The sequence below is a fragment of the Aquarana catesbeiana genome, linkage group LG06 (genome assembly GCF_042186555.1).
Source record: "Aquarana catesbeiana isolate 2022-GZ linkage group LG06, ASM4218655v1, whole genome shotgun sequence".
In the NCBI taxonomy this organism is placed as follows: domain Eukaryota; kingdom Metazoa; phylum Chordata; class Amphibia; order Anura; family Ranidae; genus Aquarana; species Aquarana catesbeiana.
This window is the reverse complement of record NC_133329.1, coordinates 193,565,644-193,578,383: the sequence shown is the minus strand read 5'-3', so window position 1 is coordinate 193,578,383 and position 12,740 is coordinate 193,565,644. Positions and strand designations below refer to the sequence as shown.

At 47.5% G+C, this 12,740-nt stretch overlaps 1 protein-coding gene across 4 annotated transcripts in view; it reads left to right on the top strand.

Annotated features, from left to right (window-relative positions):
• Positions 1-3,686: 3,686 nt before the first annotated feature.
• RRN3 (RRN3 homolog, RNA polymerase I transcription factor) overlaps positions 3,687-12,740 on the top strand; it is a 1,085,194-nt gene continuing 1,076,140 nt past the window's right edge. For all 4 annotated transcript variants that reach the window (XM_073591180.1, XM_073591181.1, XM_073591179.1 and 1 more), the window contains exon 1: positions 3,687-3,797. The gene's annotated coding sequence lies outside the window, so the exon portion shown is untranslated. The remainder of the gene's footprint in view (positions 3,798-12,740) is intronic.

The following is a 12,740-nucleotide window of genomic DNA, read 5'->3' as shown; positions in this document are numbered from 1 at the left end:
TAGGTCAGTCGTGTATGTCAGTCAGGTCAGTCACGTATGTCAGGTAGGTCAGTCATGTATGTCAGGTAGGTCAGTCATGTATGTCAGTCGGGTATGTCAGGTAGGTCAGTCATGTATGTCAGTCAGGTCAGTCGTGTATGTCAGGTAGGTCAGTCGTGTACGTCAGTCAGGTCAGTCGTGCATGTCAGTCAGGTCAGTCGTGTATGTCAGTCAAGTCAGTCGTGTATGTCAGTCAGGTCAGTCATGTATGTCAGGTAGGTCAGTCATGTATGTCAGTCAGGTCAGTCGTGTATGTCAGTCATGTATGTCAGTCAGATCAGTCGTGTATGTCAGGTAGGTCAGTCATGTATGTCAGTCAGTCATGTATGTCAGGTAGGTCAGTCATGTATGTCAGGTAGGTCAGTCGTGTATGTCAGTCAGGTCAGTCGTGTATGTCAGGTAGGTCAGTCATGTATGTCAGTCAGGTCAGTCGTGTATGTCAGGTAGGTCAGTCGTGTATGTCAGTCATATATGTCATTCAGGTCAGTTGTGTATGTCAGGTAGGTCAGTCATGTATGTCAGTCAGGACAGTCATGTATGTCAGATAGGACAGTCATGTATGTCAGTCATGTATGTCAGTCTTGTCAGTCGTGTATGTCAGGTAGGTCAGTCATGCATGTCAGTCAGGACAGTCATGTATATCAGATAGGACAGTCATGTATGTCAGTCGTGTATATCAGGTAGGTCAGTCATGTATGTCAGTTGTGTATGTCAGCCATGTATGTCAGGTAGGTCAGTCATGTATGTCAGTTGGGAATGTCAGGTAGGTCAGTCATGTATGTCAGGTAGGTCAGTCGTGTATGTCAGGTAGGTCGGTCATGTATGTCAGTCAGGTCAGTCATGTATGTCAGTCGTGTATGTCAGATAGGTCAGTCAAGTATGTCAGTCATGTATGTCAGGTAGGTCAGTGTATGTCGGGTAGGTCAGTGTATGTGTCAGGTAGGTCAGTGTATGTGTCAGATAGGTCAGTGTATGTCAAGTAGGTCAGTGTATGTGTCAGGTAGGTCAGGGTATGTGTCAGATAGGTCAGTGTATGTGTCAGATAGGTCAGTGTATGTGTCAGGTAGGTCAGTGTTAAGCAAGTGAGCCTATCACCCTCCCGGAACCCTCCCCCCCCCCGCTTTACCTCCGGGCTGAAGTCCCTGGTCTTTTTCCCACCTACACCTCTTCCCTCAAGTTCAAAAGTTGGGAGGTATGATACTTGGGTGTCTTCCACAGCTGAGAGGATGAATCAATGGGGGATGTGGTAAAGGAAAAAAAATCCACATAATCCTGTAATGTAATGTAGAGTAAGACTGTTTGTTTTTTTTATTTAATAGTTAGGTGTGGTCACAACGGAGTTAGAAGGCAGAGCTGAGCTGACTAGTATTATGCTGTACTTACGCATAGCTGCCAACTGTCCCGGATTTCCCGGGACATTCCCGGGACTTGGACTTCATTCCCGGATTTGTGGTGTCCCGGGAAATGTCCCGAAAAATCTGGTTCCCGTTTTGAATCCGCCGCCGCCGCTAGAGGTCGGCGGCCGGCGGAGGCATTGTCTCCGCCGGCCGCCATTTTGTTGAAGTTCAGGAAGACGGCTGGGGGGGGCTAGACGAAGCTTCTGCGTCGCCGCCCACCCCCTGCCCCGCCTCGGCCCGCTCCGCCTCGCCCCGCTCCGCCTCGGCCCGCCTACCCCCCGCCCTGCTGCCAGTCTGATATGGAAAGGGGCGGGGGTTCTAGGTGGGGGGGAGCGCGCGCACCGCTGTGGGACACCTGAGGTGAGTGGGGGGGGCACTGGGGACACCTGATGTGAGGGGGGGCACTGGGGACACCTGATGTGAGTGGGGGGGGCACTGGGGACACCTGATGTGAGGGGGGGGCACTGGGGACACCTGATGTGAGTGGGGGGGGGCACTGGGGACACCTGATGTGAGTGGGGGGGCACTGGGGACTCCTGATGTGAGTGGGGGGGGGCACTGGGGACACCTGATGTGAGGGGGGGCACTGGGGACACCTGATGTGAGGGGGGGGCACTGGGGACACCTGATGTGAGGGGGGGCACTGGGGACACCTGATGTGAGGGGGGGCACTGGGGACACCTGATGTGAGGGGGGGGCACTGGGGACACCTGATGTGAGGGGAGGGCACTGGGGACACCTGATGTGAGGGGGGGCACTGGGGACACCTGATGTGAGGGGGGGGGCACTGGGGACTCCTAATGTGAGGGGGAGCTCCGCCGGGGACACCTGATGTGAGGGGGGGCTCCGCCGGGGACTCCTGATGTGAGGGGGAGCTCCGCCGGGGACTCCTGATGTGAGGGGGGGCTCCGCCGGGGACTCCTGATGTGAGGGGGGGCTCCGCCGGGGACTCCTGATGTGAGGGGGGGCTCCGCCGGGGACTCCTGGTGTGAGGGGGGGCTCCGCCGGGGACTCCTGATGTGAGGGGGGGCTCCCCCGGGGACTCCTGGTGTGAGGGGGGGCTCCGCCGGGGACTCCTGATGTGAGGGGGGGCTCCGCCGGGGACTCCTGATGTGAGGGGGGGCTCCGCCAGGGACTCCTGATGTGAGGGGGGGGCTCCGCCGGGGACACCTGATGTGAGGGGGAGCTCCGCCGGGGGCTCCTGATGTGAGGGGGGATCCGCCGGGGACTCCTGATGTGAGGGGGGGCTCCGCCGGGGACTCCTGATGTGAGGGGGGGCTCCGCCGGGGACCCCTGGTGTGAGGGGGGGCTCCGCCGGGGACTCCTGGTGTGAGGGGGGGCTCCGCCGGGGACCCCTGGTGTGAGGGGGGGCTCCGCCGGGGACTCCTGGTGTGAGGGGGGGCTCCGCTGGGGACATCTGATGCAAGGACGGACTCTGCTCGGACATCTGAAGCAAGGACGGACGGCTGGTGGCAGGCGACGTGGCTGGTGACACGCTCAGGGATCCCACTGATTCTGCATTATGGTGAGTTGAATGATTTCATTTTATATTACAATGTAATAATAGAAATAATGCGCTTCAATCATCCTGACACCATAACAACCATGATGCCGGATTGATTGAAGTGCTAACACCAGGTGTTTGGAGTATCTTTATCTGCTGATTGTTAAACTTTCTAGAATACACATATTTCTATTGTGTAGGATCTGGGGCTGCTGTCCCGTCATTTCCCTCTCTCTCCCCCTCTCTCCCCCTCTCCATCCCTCATTCATTTCAGACTCTAACCACACCCTCTAGAGCCACGCCCATTTAAGCCACGCCCACAATTTCACGTAAACCACGCCCATTTTTCGCCACGGCGCGCTTCGCGCGCCACACTTGTCTATTTTTGCTAGGCCACGCCTGCTGACGAATGCCCCGCCCCCTAATTATTGGACAGCTCCGCCTACAGCCACAAAAGTGTCCCACATTTTTTTTTTTACAATGTTGGCAACTATGCTTATGAGTGCCAGGAAAATTAGTAATTGTACGTGAAAATATAAACTCGTACAGTCATGGCAGTGAGGAAACTAGTATTTTCAAAAAAAAAAAAAAGTCACAACTGAAGAACGCTGTATCTCTCGTTTTGCACTCACTTATGCCCACTGCATGTCAACAAAGAATACTCTATTCCTCTACATCGTTACACAAACCTGGTACTGTCATCTCAGGGGCACAACTCTCAGTACACTCAACATGGCCGTCTCGCTGCGCTGTTTACGGCGCCCCACTTCCTGCTTCGGTAATTCCTACTTCCTGCAGAACTCTCACTGCGTTTTGGAGTTCGGTACGTGAGCGGCGGATCTGTTACTACACGTTCGGTATGATAATTTTTTTTGTGCTATAGCTGCTTAGGAAAAACGTGGTCTGAGAGAAATGCAGGGGTCTGGAATTATGATTCTTTTATGTGTATGTTAGTTGCTTACTAAGCTAGAATAATCATACATATCGAAAACATACGTTCCCATACTTGTTTCAGGTCACCGATTTAAGCCTTAAAATCGGGATGGCAGCTAGCTAATATTTTCAGATGTTAACAATTTTGTTTTGTGACAGTTTTTTTGTAAAGTATTTGTTAGATTAAGGTTATGTATTTTTAAAATGTTAAGGAGGCAGGATGTAAATATAGGTGATTCTTGCACAGGGGACGTTTTTACGGTCCCTAGCGGTTTTTATTCATTTTTTGTCTCTAAACACCCTGCATATGTGTCCATGCACACATAGGCGTTTAGAGGCAGAAAAAAAAAAAAACACTGCCAGCATGTCCAGGAGCAGCAGAGTTCTGGCAGAAAAACTGCTTGATGCTTCTAAATTTGCATTAATGCTAGGTGCGTTTAACCCTGTAAGGTCAACTTACACTGGACCTTGTCCCCATCGCACCCGGTCCCGCTTACCTGGAGAGCGACAGTCGTTCGTTCTGACACCTCGTATCGCCGCTTTACCAGTCAGGGGATTTGAAATCCCAGCGACTTTCTCTCCTCTTCGCCCGCTGTGACAGGACGGGCTACGCGGGTTCTGAATGGTCGGCGCCGCCCACATGGGCAGCGACCAATTAGAATGCTCTGAAACCTACCTCCTTACAAGGTACGTTTTGGAGATTAAGCCGAGAGGATTTCTAAGCCCTGGACCAATATACAAGGTGTCAGAACAGGTGATCGCCACGCTCCAGGTCAGTAGGACTGGGGGGGTTGAGGAGGGGGTCCTGTTTAAGTTCACCCAGATTTTTCTGCAAAGGCGAACTTGTCCTATAAAGCGGAAGTAAGGTTTCACACATTACTTTTACCTAATAGGTAAGCTTAGTAAGCTTATAATAAGGCTTACTTATAGGTAGTGTAAATATCTCCTAAACGATTCCTGTGATGTCCCTGGAGCATGCGCTCTTATGCCCCGTACACACGGTCGGATTTTCCAACGGAAAATGTGTGATAGGACCTTATCGGAAATTCTGACCGTGTGTGGGCTCCATCACACATTTTCAATCGGATTTTCCGACACACAAAGTTTGAGAGCAGGCTATAAAATTTTCCGACAACAAAATCCGTTGTCGGAATTTCCGATCGTGTGTACACAAATCTGACGCACAAAGTGCCACACATGCTCAGAATAAATAAAGAGATGAAAGCTATTAGCTACTGCCCCGTTTATAGTCCCGACGTACGTGTTTTACGTCACCGCGTTCAGAATGATCGGATTTTCTGACAACTTTGTGTGACCGTGTGTATGCAAGACAAGTTTGAGCCAACATCCGTCGAAAAAAATCCTAGGATTTTGTTGTCGGAATGTCTGATCAATGTCCGACCGTGTGTACAGGGCATTAAAGTGATTGTAAGGGTAATTTTTTTTTAATAACAAACATATCATATTTACCTCCACTGTGCAGCTTGTTTGCACAGAGTGCCTTACCTCGTCTTCTGGGGTCCCCCAGCGGCTCTCGCGGCTCCTCCCCGCGTCAGATAACCCCCTGGGAGAAGTGCTCTCCCGTGGGATTACCTTGCGGGCGCGCTCCCGAGTCCAGCATTCGGCGTCCATAGAGGCCAAATGCAGGACTCAGCCTGGTGCCTGCGTTATTGGATTTGATTGACAGCAGCGGGAGCCAATTGCTGCGCTGCTATCAATCTATCCAATCGAGAGCCGTGAGCCCGTGGAGAGAGAGAGACAGTGCTTTCCCGCTGACTGAATGAAGGGGTTCAGGTAAGTAATACGGGGAGATTGGGGGGACTAGGGGGCCGGTGACTGCCAGATTTTTTTTCACTTTAAGGCATAGGATGCATTAAAGTGAAAAAATACGAACATTTACAACCCCTTTAAAGAACGGCCAGCTGTAACATTCTTTCCGAGCCCTGTGCCGTAATCAGTGGGTCCTGCAAGCATGCATGGGAGTTATGTCATCGCAGCTGTGGCCAGTCACAGAGCCGGAGTCCGCAAACCCAGCAACAAGACGGGTGAAGATGGGAGCCTGCTGCAGCTCTGAGATCTCAGTGCGGGAGGGCTTCAATTTTAGGCAAGTTTAACATAATGATGTGAGAAATGCAGCGCTAAAACAAAATATGTATATAAAACACATATGTGTGAACTAACAAAGTTCAGTGATAAAAGGGTATGATCCAGTGCAATGTATATGTGAAAAAACATAAAAAGGTGATGGAGTCCAAACAGTGAGATGGATGACAAATCCAATGAGACTGAGGAGGTCCTCCAACATGTAATTCGTCTAATAATAGCTCTTGAAGTGAAGAAGGTGTAAACACTCTTACCGGAGCAAGTGGATTCGAATGCCAATGACACCGAATCAAACAGGCTTAGAGATCCAGATGAATGGTTCTCCCAGGTAGTGATAGGGGTCCTGGATCTCCAAAGATATCTCCTCTAGACTGGAACAGCTCTGCCATAAAATGTGCGATAAATCCATGCGATGCATACTAGCACATTATGCCTTTGCAAGGTGTAAAAAAAAAAAAAAAAAAAGTCCAGCGGTTTACAACTGCTTTAACCACTTCAATACAGGGCACTTATACCCCCTTCCTGCCCAGACCAACCAGAAGTTGCGTCACTGGTACGTAAATCGGAAATGCGCATTTCCGGTTTACGCACCAGTGACGCAACTTCCGGTATCCGTGGAGTGCACGCTGCAGATGTGAACCCGGAACACACTGATGCCTGTTTTTCAAGCCGTCTTGTGATTGGCGTTTTTGTTAATGCACAGTAACTAAGTGCCGGCAGTACTTCACTATGTACCTTCTCTCCTTTTACCAAATACCTATCATCCTCTATGGTCCACATGTATATCGTTCTTGGAAGCCTCTTTGATCTTGGATCCATACACCACAACCCCACTAAGCATTTTTGACCCCTGGGCTGCAAAGCTGAGGGTCCATAAGCTCTGGTGAGTGGGTTCACAAAGGGGAGTGTGTTCTTTGAGACTCCTTTCAACCTGGATACTTGAATTGCCATTGGAAGCACCTTGCACTTTACTTTATTGTATTATTTAGTATTATATTACTGCACTTTGCGCTTTATTGTTTACATTTATGTTAATAATCCATTAGCGCTGTTAAATATTTGTATATCCATTCCTTAAGGTTCTAGCACCTTTGTAACAGCTGCTGTGGTCTATATTTTTGTTTGCACCATTATTTCTCTAATTTTATTATTCCACCAGCGCGAGTTTTAGTTTATATCACATTTATAAGATAATTCTAACAGCATGTACATACCAAAAATGACACCCCAAAATACATTCTGCTACTTTTCCTAAGTATGGCAATACCACATGTGTGAGACTTTTACACAGCCTGGCCAGATACAGAGGCCCAATATCCAAGTAGCCACCTTCAGACGTTCTAGGATTATAAATTATACATCTAATTTCCTGACAAACTAGCATTTTTCAAGGCCCTTCATATTTCTAACACTTAGCATGTAAATACCAATAACACCACAAAATGCATTCTGCTGAGCAAAGGGTTAACAAAAGATTACCTGTAGTTTTAGGAGAGCATTGGTCAAGGCGGCAGGCTGGGATATAATCAGTACAGGCAGCAGGCAGAGATACTGTCAGCACAGCCAAAGCATTGGGCTAGGTAGCAGGCAGAGATGTGGTCAGCAGCAGCATAAGGAATCGCCTAGGCAGAAATACTGTCCATAGTCAGTAGAGACAGCAGGCAGAGATATGGTCAATACAGCCAAAGTATTGGTCCAGGCAACAGCAAGAAACATGGTCCGTAAAGTCCTGGGTTATTACAGGCAGCGATATGGTCAGCACAGTCAAAGTATTGTTCCAGGTAGCAGGAAGGACCATCAAGCTTAGGGCCTCTTTCAGGAAAGAATGGGAACAGGGGTAGAGGCTTCTCCCACCCAAATCTCTTATGCCGCGCACACGAGCGGACTTTACGGCAGACTTGGTCCGGCGGACCGAAGTCCGTCGGATAATTCGATCATGTGTGGGCTCCAGCGGACCTTTTTTCCCCAGAAGTTTGACGGACCTAGAAATGAAACATGTTTCAAATCTTTCCGACGGACTCGAGTCCGGTCGAAGAGTCCGCTCCTCTGTATGCTAGTCCGACAGACAAAAACCAACGCTAGGGCAGCTATTGGCTACTGGCTATGAACTTCCTTGTTTTAGTCCGGTCGTACGTCATCACCTACAAATCCGTCGGACTTTGGTTGATCGTATGTAGGAAAGTCCGTCAAAGTCCGCCAGACCTAGTCCGTCGAAAAGTCTGCCCGTGTGCGGCATTAGAAGACTCCATACTCTGTTCTGGGAACACAGAAAGCCAAAAACTGTTTTATTTATCGTACATCATGGAACACAGAGCCTTAAGTAATTACTTAATGGGTTATGGGCCACCTTCAGGTGTTGACGCTGGTATACCCAATCAAGGAAGTTTACTCCCTATATAATCCCTCCTCCTTCCAGGAGCACATCAGTTTTTTCGCCAGTGTCTAAGGTGTTGGTCACGAGTGAAGTTGTGCTCTGAGGAGCTCCAGGAGGGATCCATGCTGGATTTAAAAAAACCTCCACTGCCGAATCCATCCACGCCACTGCGGCCACAGGATGGTACCCGGGCCTCGCATAGAAGAACGAGGTTTTGCCTGTAACGCTTTTCTTTGAGGGCTGGACCCTAGGAACCTGGGCTTTTTTTGGTTTTGCTACATTACCTAAAGTTCTCCTGAGGGGTGCTATACAGGTCCAAAGGAGTGGAACCCCTATTAACCACTTCAATACAGGGCTTTTATACACCCTTCCTTCCCAGACCAATTTTTAGCTTTCAGCGCTCTCACACTTTGATTTTTTTCTCACAAACAAGGCTTTCTTTTGGTGGTGTTTAATCACCGCTGGGTTTTTAATTTTATGCAATATAAGCGACTAAAGAGAGAAATTTTTGAAAAAAAACAAACACTTTTTTTTTCGTTTTTATTGTAAAATTTTGCAAATAAGTAATTTTTCTTCATAAATTCGAGCCAAAATGTATACTGCTACATATCTTTAGTAAAAATAACCCAAATTAGTGTATATTATTTGGTCTCTGTGAAAGTTATAGAGTCTACAAGCTATGTTGCAAATCATTGAAAAATGATCACATCTGATCACACCTATCTCATTTCTTGAGACCCTAACAAGCCAGGAAAGTACAAATATCCCCCAAATTACCCTTTTTTACAAAGCAGGCATTCCAAGGTATTTAGTAAGAGGCATGGTGACTTTTTTGAAATTGTAATTTTTTCCTACAATTCTTGGTATTTTTTTTTTTGCACAAAATTGTCATAATAAGTTATTTCTCTCACACAGCACATGCATACTTGCAATGACACCCCAAAATACATTCTGCTACTCTTCGTGAGTATAGTGATACCACATGTGTGAGACTTTTACACAGCCTGGCCACATACAGAGGTCTAATATCCTTTTGATGACAACCTATCACAATTTTGAAGGCCGTGGAGCACTAGGTCAATGGAAATGCCCACAAAATTACCCCATTTTGGAAAGCTAACACCCCAACGTATAATCTATGAGGCATAATGAGTCTTTTGAATGGTTCATTTTTTTTCCAGAAGTTTTTGGAATATGTGGGAAAAAAATGAAAACGCATTTTTTTTTTTATACAAGGTTGTCCATTTATAAGATACTTCCAACACATAGCATGTACATAGCAAAACTGACACCCCAAAATACATTCTGCTACTCCTCCCGAGTATGACGATACGAAATGTGTGAGACTTTTTTACACAGCCTGGCCACATACAGAGGCCCAACATTGAAGTAGCACTGTCAGGCGTTCTACATGCATAAATTGCACATCTCATTTCTCAACCACCTATTACAGTTTTGAATAGAGGTCGACCGATATGGGTTTATCTCTGGCCGATGCCGATATTTAGAAATCGCGGCGGCCGCTGGCCGTATATGATGCCGATTTTTTGGGGCCGATATGTTAAGCTGATTTTTTTCTTTCCCTTCATCTCATAAAATCTAACAGTTATGCCCCGTACACACGGTCGGAGCGTGTTGTCGGAAAATCTGACCGTGTGTGGGCTCCATCGGATTTTCCGACACACAACGTGCTATAAAATTTTCCGACAACAAAATCCGATTGCGTCAATTCCGACCGTGTGTGGACAATTCCAACGCACAAAGTGCCACGCATGCTCAGAAGAAATTCCGAGACAGAACAGCTCGGTCTGGTAAAATTAGCGTTTGGAATGGATAGAGCACTTTCGTCAGGCTGCAATGTTAAAATTTGTTTAATGCAGCGCACTCTCTTCTTCTTTATAATGCTAGAAGAATGAAATAGTTTTGCTGCTCATATTCACACACAGTTTTACAAACGTATTTCTTTATTATTTATCGTGATCCCCTCAATACATTTGGAATTGTCACATCTGACAATTTTTTTTTTGGTTTTGTATTTTTTTCAAGGCTGATTTTTTTTTTTTTTTTTTTTTACTCCAGAATATTTTTGTGTGTGTTTTGTGTGTCAAGTTACCACAACACCATTATTATCTTGTATTATTTAATCTCAATGAGATTGTTTGGTGTTGGTGTCTCTTGTTAATTTCACATTGTATTTTTGAAATGTCCCTGCCTCCTCACAAACGGTCCTTTTTGAAGGAAAACACACATAGGCAAGTATAATTGAAACAAAAATTCCTTTATTAAGGGCTCAGAACCAAACAAAGAGGGAAGCAACGCTGGAGAAACAACAGAAGTTGGCGAAGCCTTGGACCCCCAGGACACACATCAATTATTTTACTGCAAAATTGGTGGCCTGAGGAGTCCTTATCTAAGGGAGTGCAATCTGGTCCAGAAGTCCCAGAGATCTGGAAAGCAGCAGATTACATCTGTGTCCCCAGGCTGTGGTACTACAAGAGGCTGCATATTTTGCCAGACCAGACTGAACCCAGGGTCATCACTCTCTGGTCTTCCTTCCACGCTTCCTTCCTGGCTGTGGCTCTGGTGTTGGAGATGTGGCAGGAGGAGGAGTAGGACCTGGAGGAGGAGGAGGAGGACCATGGGTGAGGTGAAAAATGTGGGTTACACATGTGATTTGGCCCCTCAACCCCTTATTTAGAGCTTCCAAAATTAAGAACTCACACAGGAGTCGTTGGCCCTCCTCCATCTGCATCATTTTGCAGGCAGTTATGCCAGCAAAGTCCTCCTCCACACTGTGTGGTGTTCTGAGGGCCTCAGTAGCCTTCCAAAAGAGGCCTATTGCAGCCTCCTCCAGGTTACTCCTCTTCCTGCCACTTTGTCTTTGAAGGCGGAGGGTAGGGACCTGGGTATCAGGCAGCCTGCTTGGCCCGGCCACCTCCTGGCTGAGACTTCCCTGTGTATGAAAAAGGGACATGGTTTTAGTTTTTGCATCATCAATCACAATCCTAAATTAGTACTCCTAACTAACATCTCAATGATTGGACAACCAGCAATATTTAGAAGAATGCTATACCTGGCTCAATCTGGGCTCCTCGACATGTTGCTGCCTGGAAGGCCCAGGTTGGGCATCAGAAGCCTCAGCTGGGGTTGAAGGAAGTGTTGAAGGAAGAGTGGAGAGTGCTGGCCTGGGTTCAGTCTGGTCTGACAGAAAATGCAGCCTGTCATAGTACCACAGCCTGGGGACATAAATGTCATCTGCAACTCCTGATCTCTGGGAATCCTGGACCTTCTTGTGCTCCCTTAGATAAGTGCTCCTCAGGCCACCAATTAGGATCTTCAAGTAGGTGATGTCTGCCGTTGGGATCACCGACTTCACAAATTCCAGTAATTGATCCAGCGCTGCCTTCCTCTTTGTTTGGTTCTTATAATCAGGGTGGTTTACCTGCCACAGACAGGGCAGCTCCCTGAACATATCTATGAAGATTGGCATAAAGTTATGATCCTTCAAGCTATCAATTTTCACTGCAAGACATAACACAAGACAAACCCTAATGTCAGCCTAAAGTCTTCTAAACTTGTGCAAATACAGGCCTCAATCTAGAAGCAGTATAGGCCCAATGTTAAATCTTACCTTCGCTATCACGATCGGCGCCTCCATTACTCCTTCCTCCGCTCACAGATCGTGCGTACTACGCACGCGTGTTACGCTTTATAGACACTGCGCATGCGTGAAACTCCGCCCGCCCCTGACGTTCTTTCTAGTCTATTCCCCACCCCTTCTCGTTCCGGGCAGTGGGGGAAGAGCACATGGCGGAGACACAGCAGGTGTCAGATATTTACACCAACGAGGAGGAGGAAAGCCCGGAGCCGGAAACGTCTGGATCCGGAAGGAGACGATTTAAGGCATCGAATATGTCCTTTGGGGAGATGTTGGAGATGGTCGACATCCTGAAGAAGGCCGACTATGACGGGAAGTATGGACCTTGCCCCAACCCCAATGTCCGAAAGGTCAAGATCATGGCGAAAGTGGTCAAAAGTCTGCACTGGAATTTCAGGGAACGACGGATCCAAGGATCAGCTCAGGAAGCGGTGGTCGGATCTGAAATTAAGGGAGCACGAGCAGTACAGAAGGATCCAGAGAGTGCTGCAAAAAAGTAAGTAGTTGTCCTGTGTTCCTATTCTTTATGTGTATTACGTTCGTGCTGCTCCATGTGCTTTTCTTTACTGTTGTCCAGTTTAAAATGTCAACTTTCATGTTCATGGGCACATTATTCGTTCGTATAAAACATTGTTCGGCCTAGAAAACACCATTTTTTTGGCCATATGCATTTGAATAGATTTTTTATGGCCTACTTCTCTTAAAATAATTTGGTTGTGTAGATGGGTTTGT